Below are 10,591 nucleotides of genomic sequence, written 5' to 3'. Positions count from 1 at the left end.
ATTAAAGAGATGGTAGCTAGCTAGCTAGTACTACTTAATTACTTACCTTGGGTCGATACCAACATAGCTTTTGTCGCCATTTTCCTGGAGTCACCTTGATGTACTTTGCCCAAGCCCTACCCGCCGGCAATGAAAATTAATAAAGGAGTTATTAAAAATAGTTCATATCAGGAAATGATGAAATAAATAGGCCGAGATATAGTTAATAATGATTGAAATAACCTGTCGACTATCCCCTTCACGATGCTGTAGTCACTATTTTTTTAAGTAGTGAGTCCAGTACTTCAACTTTTCCTTCGTCAACTTTAATGTCTAACAAGATCCAGTGGAAGCTGCATGCGCATACGTTTGCATGTATAAATTAAGCGGGCATGTGCATAACACTAATCAACTATAACCCTAAACCCTATACACTTATTAACATGTAGCTAGTAAGCAAAAACAGAATTTGTAGTACAAGACAGTGTGACTCACTCGAAGTTGTAAGGAAGTAGTATATCTTCATTGCTATTGAGGCGCTTCAAGAACTCTACCATGTTTTCTCTACATCTTGTCTACACCATTCCAATTTCCATGTGTATTCATTAACGGTATTTGGGTCAATGAACCCAATGCCATAGCGTCCAGCTTTTTTCATTTCATACATCTTCATCCTGCATAATACCACAGAAAAGAATATATAGTGAGGATATATAATTACAGGTAATTAATGATCAATCAATGAGCACTAGAGCTAGCTTGAGACTTAAATTACAGAAAGAAATCACTTACAGACAATAGCAACTGACGATAGATTTGTCGAGTGCATCTTGATTGAATAACTGAAATAGTTCTGAATACTCAACGGCCAGAGCTTTCTTATGGAAGTAATGATCTTCCTCGACTTGCACCATGAGGGACTCTCGATTGGAAATCTTGGTAATTTTCATGTACCAATCATGCAATTCATACATTCTCGTTGGGAGGTTCTTGACCTCCTCGGGCTCGACCAAAGGTTCGCCGCGGACATATTTCCGTTTTATTTCCTCCTCTCTAAGCGGAGGCATGGGCTCGATATCGAGGAGTTGTCCAACAGTGATCTTGAGCATTTCAGCCTGCATTATATGCTCCTCGGTTATTACCACATCGCCCAGCTCGGGAACGTAAACGGTTTTGCCCACAATAATATTGGGCGCGCGTACTCTCATGTGTTGTTGGCACAACAAGCGGGGGGGGGGGGGGTCGATTGCGCCGCCTGTTCTCCCAGCTGGGGAACGGTTTTCCCGCATTTTTTGACAGCTGCTTGTTGGCTCGAGCTCGAGCTCGCTTCTTTCTGTAGTCGTGCTCGATGTGCCTTCCTGATTTGGCGCTCATAGTCTGAGTCAACAGGCTTGGGAGCTGGTGGTCTAGCCATACGAATGAAGTGGTCAATCTTTTCCTCAGGCACTTTCTCCCTCGGCGGCGTTGCCGGTTTCGGTCGAAAATGAGCGTCCACTTCGGCCCGCACTATTGCATCGTTTTGCTCCTCGGTCATGTCGTAAGGCCTCTGAGGAAGAGGAGCGAGGCTGCTTGGACCATATTTATATCGCTTGTCTCCGCCTGTACTTTCTGTACTACCTCGACTCGTACCGCTACGCACCATAGCTGCGGCGTGTCTCTTCTGCGATTGCTTAGGCGGCGGAGACGGCTGACGTGGCTTAGTTGGAGCAGGAGGAGTGGCCTGACGCTGTGCCGGACTTGAAGCAGGAGGTGTGGCCTGACACGGTGTCGGACTTGAAGCAGGAGGTGTGGCCTGACGCTGTGCCGGACTTGAAGCAGGAGGTGTGGCCTGACACGGTGTCAGACTTGAAACAGGAGGAGTGGCCTGACGCTGTGCCGGACTTGAAGCAGGAGTCTGCTCACGCGTTCGTGGACTTGGAGGAGCGGGAGTCTGCTGACACGGTGGCGGACTTCGAGGAGGAGTCGGCAGACGCGGTGTCGGTGGACTTCGAAAGATGATGCAATCCTTTTTCCATAGGATGAAACGATGTATGGCCTCTCCCAGTGTTTGCTCGTCGTCACCTCCAGGAATGTCAAGCTCTAGCCCCGAATATGGGCCCACCACCTCATCAACCAAGACACGAGCATAGCCCGCTGGAATCGGGGCGCAATGGAAGGTTGCTTCGGGGGTAATTGTAAAAGCAACGGCGTTCGCCACCTTCATGGATATGTTCTTCATTTTGAAGTGTAGCTCACAGTTAGTGTTCTCTATGATGTCATCCACAGGGTATGTATCCAGCAGTGCGTCGCCCGGGGCGGAACCAACGCTGCTTCTCGGCATGGATGGGACGGTGCTATCCAATGCTGGATGATCATCCGCTTGCTGCTGCCGCTGCTGAGACCCCCTTTCCTGGCTAAGTGAGTCGATCTGCTGCTGCTGCTGCTGGAATTTGAGTGCCAAGTCCGCGTGCCTTGCTTCTAGGCCTTGAAGGCGTTCCGCGTCCTGCTTCCTCTGCTCCTCCTCCAGCTTCCTCTTCTTCTCCTCCTCCATCTTCTTTCTTGCACGGGTCCTGTAGTCGTCGTTCCATTCCGAAAAGCCCTCATACCAGGGAATAACGCCCTTGCCTCGTGTTCTTCCCGGGTGTTCAGGATTTCCCAGGGCGCGCGTAAGCTCGTCGTTCTCTCTGTTGGGCGTGAACACCCCCTTTCGAGCATCTTCTATTGCGTCAAGTAACTTTTGTTCTGCTCCTTTTAGACTTGCCTTCTTCGAAACCAGGCCTGTCTTCGGGTCCAACGCCCCCCATGCGCATAGAACCAAGTTCTGCACCTGGGGGGCCAGCTCCTAGTAACCGGAGTGACCCCTGCATCCTCCATCTCTTGCTCAGACTTATCCCACTTAGGCATTGCCACCGCGTAGCCACCTGGACCCAGCCTATGGAACTGCGTCTTTTTTGCGGCATTGGCCTTGTTTTTTCTCGACCGTTCCTTAGATAATTCTGATTCCTTGAATTTCACGAAAGCGGGCCAGTGTTCTCTTTGCTTCTCCAGTGTTCCCTTGAATTCTGGAGTCTTCCTTTCTGCAGCGAGGTAGTTGGCCCATACAGTTTTCTTGTGGGTGTTGAATGCAATTGCCATCTTCTTAAGAGCAGCGTCCTTGACTTTCTGCACATCTGCATCAGTGAAATAATCTGGTAGGGTGAAATGTTCCATCAGAGATTCCCAAAGCTTTTGTTTTGCTCTGTCGTCGACCCAAGTAACATCTGGGCGTTTAGTTTTTGGCTCTTTCCATTCTTGAATGGAGATCGGGAGTTGGTCCTTCACAAGAACTCCGCACTGACGAACGAACTTGCTCGCAATGTTCTTAGGCGTGAGGGGTTCGCCACTAGCTTTGATGGAATCGATGTTGTACTTTACACCCTCCTTCAACTTTTTGCTCGGGCCGCGCTTTGTCCTGCTGTCTGTAGAAGCAGATTTGCTCGATCCGGAGGGCTGAAAGAAGAAAGATCGATTCGTTAATATATCTTCAAATAAAAAAACATGTGATGATCACTAGATGCCTGCTTATATAAATATACCTCGCCGGTAGTCTTTGTTATTTCAAGATCAACATTGTATTCGTCATCATAATCATTGTCTGCGTCATCATAATCATAATCATAGTTCATGACTTCATCAGCTCGGTCGTCGAGATCGAATATCTTATCATCACCCTCCCCGGTATTGTTCAGATATTGGGAGCCGTCATTTGCTTCATTCAGATCATCTGGCCTGCTAGGGCTGCGTATGATCTCGAACAGGGCCTCTTCTCCCTCTCTGCCGGTATTGTCCGCCATAGCTTTTATTTAACTAATACAGAAGAAATATAAAACAATTTAGTATTCAAATTACAATGCATGGATGCAATCAATAAGGAAAAACTGAATCATATAGTACATAATATGCATCGTCTCGAATAATATATAATCTCGAATACATCGTCTCGAATAATATATAATCTCGAATACATCGTCTCGAATAATATATAATCTCGAATACATCGTCTCAAATAATATATAATCTCGAATACATCACTGGCTAGGTAGCTAATAAAGATCGAATACTATAGAAGAATCTAGGCCACTCGCGGTTCCTGGGGCGTGGGCGGTGGACACCCAAAGACAAGGAACCATCACAGGATCATATCTCCGGTCATCTGCCCAAAGAACCTGCCAGGTATTGGAGAACCTGACGTCCATAGCAGCCATGTAGCGATGGACGTGCTCGTCCTCCTCCCTGACACGACGACGCACCACCTCCGGCGGGGCCGGCTCCCTCTGCACCGAATGTGGCCCACGCGAACGCCACCAAAGGAGATCAGGGTCGACGACGGGACCCGAGGCCGGGTTCCTCACCAAGCGTCGCGCCCCTCCAGGTAGCACCTCCCAGTGCCAGCCCCGCGGAGCCCAATCCCGGACATGGGTCCTCTGAAGCAGGACGTCGTCGCAAACGGGTCGACAGCGGGGATGCGGGCCGGGCATCATCGACAACAAATACTATATGCCGCAAAAGTAAAGTAACATTTTTTAAATGATTGGATTGTGATTTCTTATATGCAAATTCTAAATTTTATAACTAAAAATATAATAAACTAAAAAACATCGACCATATCTAAAACTAACATTTCTAACATTTCTATAACTAAAATTGTATAACTAATTTTTCTTTAACATTTCTATATAACAAACATTTCTATAACATTAATATAGAAAAAACTAACATTTCTATATATAACTAACATTTCTATATAACTAACATTTCTATAACATTAATACTGAAAAAACTGAAAAAACTAAAAACTAAAAACTAATAAACTAAAAACTAAAAACAGAAAAACTAAAAACTAAAAACAGAACAAAAATTGTGTATGTGTGTGTGTATGGTGTGTGTGTGTGTGTATGTGTTGTGTGTGCAGGCGACGGCGACGGCGAGCCAAGGCGACGGCGCCGGCGGCGCGCGCGGCGGCTTCGATTGGAGGGAGAGGAGAGGGGGGACAGAGGCTCACAGCGCGGGCGAGGTCGAGGCGACGGCGACGCGGGCCGGTGCGGGGACGGGGACGAGGGCCGGTGCGGGGATGGGGACGGGCCGGCGACGCGGACGGCGCGACGAGGACGTGGGCAGCGCGGAGTCGACGGGGACGGCGCGACGGCGCGGGACGGGGCGGCAGCGATGAAGCAGAGAGAAGTGGGAGGAAACTGACGAAATTTTCGTAAGTGTTTCTTATATAGGATGGTCCTTTAGTACCGGTTGGAGCCACCAACCGGTACTAAAGGTCGATTTTGGCCAGGCCCAGCGGCGGGAAGCGCCCACCTTTAGTACCGGGTGGTGGCACCAACCGGTACTAAAGGGTGTGCGCTGCCAGGCGAGGGGCGCAGAAGTTTAGTCCCACCTCGCTAGTTGAGGAGCGCCAGGACCAGTTTATAAGCCCCGACGCGGGCACTGCATTGAGCTCCTCTCAATAGCAGGCCTTCTGGGCCTACCTCTCCTACTCTGCCTGTGGGCCTACTGGGCTTGCGGGCCTGCATCCTGGCCCAACTACAGGTTGGGTTTCTAGTCGTATGCAGGCCGCTCTGGCCCAGTAGGTGGGCTTTTTTATTTTCTTATTTTTTTGCTTTATTTATTTTTGGTTTATTTATTTTTGAGTTGTTTTTTGCTGTATTTAGAGTTTCTTTGGGAATATTTTTGCTTTAGGTACAAAAAATTACAAACTTTCTGTTAGTGCCGGTAGTTTACAAATTTGAATAGTTTACATTTTGAATTATTTGAAATTTGTGTGAATCACTAGTTTGTGAATAACTTAACTTTGAAAATAGATTTTCAGTGATTCTTTTTTCTTATGTTTATTCAATTTGGTAATGCTTAGGTTATTTAAAAAATGAAATCCCTTTGTAACGGATGAGTTTTCGTCCGAAACCCTGATACTTCGAAAGAGATTGTCCATTTTATACACGAAGTGCATCCAGTTTTTGCGGTAACCCTCTCTACTTTTTTGCACATGCTATGTGGGTGAAATTATGATACCATGCCAACTTTCAACCTTTTCCGAGTTCATTTGAAATGCTTTTCAATTTCAGGGTCATTTAGCTGAAAAAAATCAGTAAATGCATGAAAGAATTTGTTTGCACATAAAATTTCTTCGCGTTTCAAATGCCAAAACACATAACTACCCTAACTATTACAGAGATTCCCTCCTGGGTGTGAAACACAGAAGAAAGTGATGATAGTGAAGCCGATCACATCCCAGATCTTTGGGTGTGAAACTTTTTCTTCGCGTATGTCCCTTCGCGCCGTAGCCATGGAAAATCTTCATCATTTAATTGGATGCTTGGGTCAATATTCACTGTGAATGGAGCAATTTCATCAAACTTTTCATAATCTTCTGACATGTCTGTCTTGTCATCCACTCCCACGATGTTTCTCTTCCCAGAAAGAACTATGTGGCGCTTTGGCTCATCGTATGATGCATTCGCTTCCTTATCTTTTCTTTTTCTCGGCTTGGTAGACATATCCTTCACATAGAAAACATGTGCCACATCATTAGCTAGGACGAATGGTTCGTCTGCATACGCAAGATTGTTGAGATCCACTGTTGTCAATCCATACTGCGGGTCTTCCGTTACCCCATATCGTGTCATATTGACCCATTTGCACCGAAACAAAGGGACCTTCAAATCACGTCCATAGTCAAGTTCCCATATCTCCTCTATGTAACCATAATATGTTTCCTTTCCCGTCTTGGTTGTTGCATCAAAGCGGACACCACTGTTTTGGTTGGTGCTCTTCTTATCTTGGGCGATCGTGTAAAATGTATTACCATTTATCTCGTACCCTTTGAAAGTCATTATATTCGAAGATGGTAACTGGGACAACGAGTACAGGTCATCTTCAATAGAGGCGTCATGCATGGTACGTGTCTGCAACCAGCCGGCGAAACTCCTGGTTTGTTCACGTGTAATCCAGTCATCAGACCGCTCCAGGTGTTTGGAGCGTAGAAAATTCTTGTGTTCGTCCATATATGGAGCCGCCAAGGCGGAATTCTGTATAACTGTGTAGTGTGCTTCAGTGAGAGAATGTCCGTCCATACATATTTTTTGATTCCCTCCTAGCGTGCCTTTTCCACCCAGTCTGCCCTTATGCCGCGATTCAGGAACACCAATCGGCTTAAGGTCAGGATTAAAGTCAATACAAAACTCAATGACCTCATCATTTTCATGGCCCTTGGAGATGCTTCCTTCTGGCCTAGCATGGTTATGAACATATTTCTTTAAGACTCCCATGAACCTCTCAAAGGGGAACATATTGTGTAGAAATACAGGACCCAAAACGCTAATCTCTTTGCATAGGTGAACTAGGACGTGCGTCATGATGTTGAAGAAGGATGGTGGGAACACCAACTCGAAACTGACAAGACATTGCACCAAATCATTCTCTAACCTTGGTATGATTTCTGGATCAATTACCTTCTGAGAGATTGCATTGAGGAATGCACATAGCTTTGTTGGAAATATGCCCTAGAGGCAATAATAAAATGGTTATTATTATATTTCCTTGTTCATGATAATTGTCTATTGTTCATGCTTTAATTGTGTTATCCGGACATCGTAATACATGTGTGAATACATAGACCATAACATGTCCCTAGTGAGCCTCTATTTGACTAGCTCGTTGATCAATAGATGGTTATGGTTTCCTGACCATGGACATTGGATGTCATTGATAACGGGATCACATCATTAGGAGAATGATGTGATGGACAAGACCCAATCCTAAGCATAGCACCAGATCGTGTCGTTCGTTTGCTAAAGCTTTTCTAATGTCAAGTATCATTTCCTTAGACCATGAGATCGTGCAACTCCCGGATACCGGGAATGCTTTGGGTGTACCAAACGTCACAACGTAACTCGGTGGCTATAAAGGTGCACTACAGGTATCTCCGAAAGTGTCTGTTGGGTTGGCTCGGATCGAGACTGGGATTTGTCACTCCGTATGACAGAGAGGTATCTCTGGGCCCACTCGGTATTGCATCATCATAATGAGCTCAATGTGACTAAGTAGTTAGTCACGGGATCATGCATTACGGAACGAGTAAAGTGACTTGCCGGTAACGAGATTGAACGAGGTATTGGGATACCGACGATCGAATCTCGGGCAAGTAAAGTACCGATTGACAAAGGGAATTGAATACGGGATTGCTTGAATCCTCGACATCGTGGTTCATTCGATGAGATCATCGTGGAAAATGTGGGAGCCAACATGGGTATCCAGATCCCGCTGTTAGTTATTGGCTAGAGAGGTGTCTCGGTCATGTCTGCATGATTCCCGAACCCGTAGGGTCTACACGCTTAAGGTTCGATGACGCTAGGGTTATAAGGAAGGTTTGTATGTGATTACCGAATGTTGTTCGGAGGCCCGGATGAGATCCCTGACGTCACGAGGAGTTCCGGAATGGTCTGGAGGTAAATATTTATATATGGGAAGTCACCATACGGTCACCGGAAATATTCGGGGGTATACCGGTATTGTACCGGGACCACCGGGAGGGTCCACCTGCCCCGGAGGGCCTTATGGGCTGTAGGTGGAAGGGAACCAGCCCTTAGTGGGCTGGGCGCCAACCCCCTAGGGCCTATGCGCCTAGGGTTTGGGGGGAACCCTAAAGGGGGGCGCCCCCTTGCTTGGGGGAGCAAGCTCCCTCCCCCCTTGGCCGCCGCCCCCCTCTAGATCTCATCTAGAGGGGCCGGCCCCCTTCCCCCTTCTCCCTATAAATAGAGGGGTGAGGGGAGGGCTGCAACACCACATCCAAGGCGCAGCCCCTCCCCTCCCCAACACCTCTCCTCCTCCGCGTGTGCTTGGCGAAGCCCTGCCGGAGAACTGTCACTCCACCACCACCACGTCGTCGTGCTGCTGTTGGAGCCCTCTTCCTCAACCTCTCCCTCCTCCTTGCTGGATCAAGGCATGTGAGACGTCACCGCTCCGTACGTGTGTTGAACGCGGCGGTGCCGTCCGTTTGGCGCTTGGATCATCAGTGATTTGGATCACGATGAGTACGACTCCATCAACCCCGTTCTCTTGAACGCTTCCGCTCGCGATCTACAAGGGTATGTAGATGCACTCCTCCCCTCTCGTTGCTAGTAAACTCCATAGATTGATCTTGGTGATGCGTAGAAAATTTTAATTTCTGCTACAATCCCCAACAGTGGTATCAGAGCTAGGTCTATGCGTAGTTTCTTTGCACGAGTAGAACACAAGTTGTTGTGGGCGTCGATTTTGTCAATTTACTTGCCGTTACTAGTCTTATCTTGATTCGGCGGCATCGTGGGATGAAGCGGCCCGGACCGACCTTACACGTACGCTTACGTGAGACAGGTTCCACCGACTGACATGCACTAGTTGCATAAGGTGGCTAGCGGGTGTCTGTCTCTCCCACTTTAGTCGGATCGGATTCGATGAAAAGGGTCCTTATGAAGGGTAAATAGAAATTGGCATATCACGTTGTGGTTTTGGCGTAGGTAAGAATCGTTCTTGCTAGAAACCTATAGCAGCCACGTAAAAGTTTGCAACAACAATTAGAGGACGTCTAACTTGTTTTTGCAGCAAGTGTCATGTGATGTGATATGGCCAGAAGGATGTGATGAATGATATATGTGATGTATGAGATTGATCATGTTCTTGTAATAGGAATCACGACTTGCATGTCGATGAGTATGACAACCGGCAGGAGCCATAGGGGTTGTCTTAATTTATTTATGACCTGCGTGTCAACTGGAACGTCATGTAATTACTTTACTTTATTGCTAACCGTTAGCCATAGTAGTAGAAGTAATAGTTGGCGAGACAACTTCATGAAGACACGATGATGGAGATCATGGTGTCATGCCGGTGACGATGATGAACATGGCGCCCCGAAGATGGAGATCAAAATGAGCAAAATGATATTGGCCATATCATGTCACTATTTGATTGCATGTGATGTTTATCATGTTTTACATCTTATTTGCTTAGAACGACGGTAGCATAAATAAGATGATCCATCGCTAAAATTTCAATAAAGTGTCCCCCTAACTGTGCACCGTTGCGAAGGTTCGTTGTTCAGAAGCACCACGTGATGATCGGGTGTGATAGGTTCTAACGTTCGCATACAACGGGTGTAAGCCAGATTTACACACGCAATACACTTAGGTTGACTTGACGAGCCTAGCATGTACAGACATGGCCTCGGAACACAAGAGACCGAAAGGTCGAACATGAGTCGTATAGCAGATACGATCAACATGAAGATGTTCACCGATGATGACTAGTCCGTCTCACGTGATGATCGGACACGGCCTAGTTGACTCGGATCATGTATCACTTAGATGACTAGAGGGATGTCTGTCTGAGTGGGAGTTCGTTAATAATTTGATTAGATGAACTTAATTATCATGAACTTAGTCTAAAAACCTTTACAATATGTCTTGTAGATCAAATGGCCCACGCTAATGTTGCCCTCAACTTCAACGCGTTCCTAGAGAAAACCAAGCTGAAAGACGATGGTAGCAACTACACAGACTGGGTCCGTAACCTGAGGATTATCCTCATAGCTGCCAAGAAAGCATATGTC

This window comes from Triticum aestivum, chromosome 4D, assembly GCF_018294505.1.
Source record: "Triticum aestivum cultivar Chinese Spring chromosome 4D, IWGSC CS RefSeq v2.1, whole genome shotgun sequence".
NCBI classification, from domain to species: domain Eukaryota; kingdom Viridiplantae; phylum Streptophyta; class Magnoliopsida; order Poales; family Poaceae; genus Triticum; species Triticum aestivum.
The sequence above is the reverse complement of the archived record's forward strand: the minus strand, read 5'-3'. Positions refer to the sequence as shown.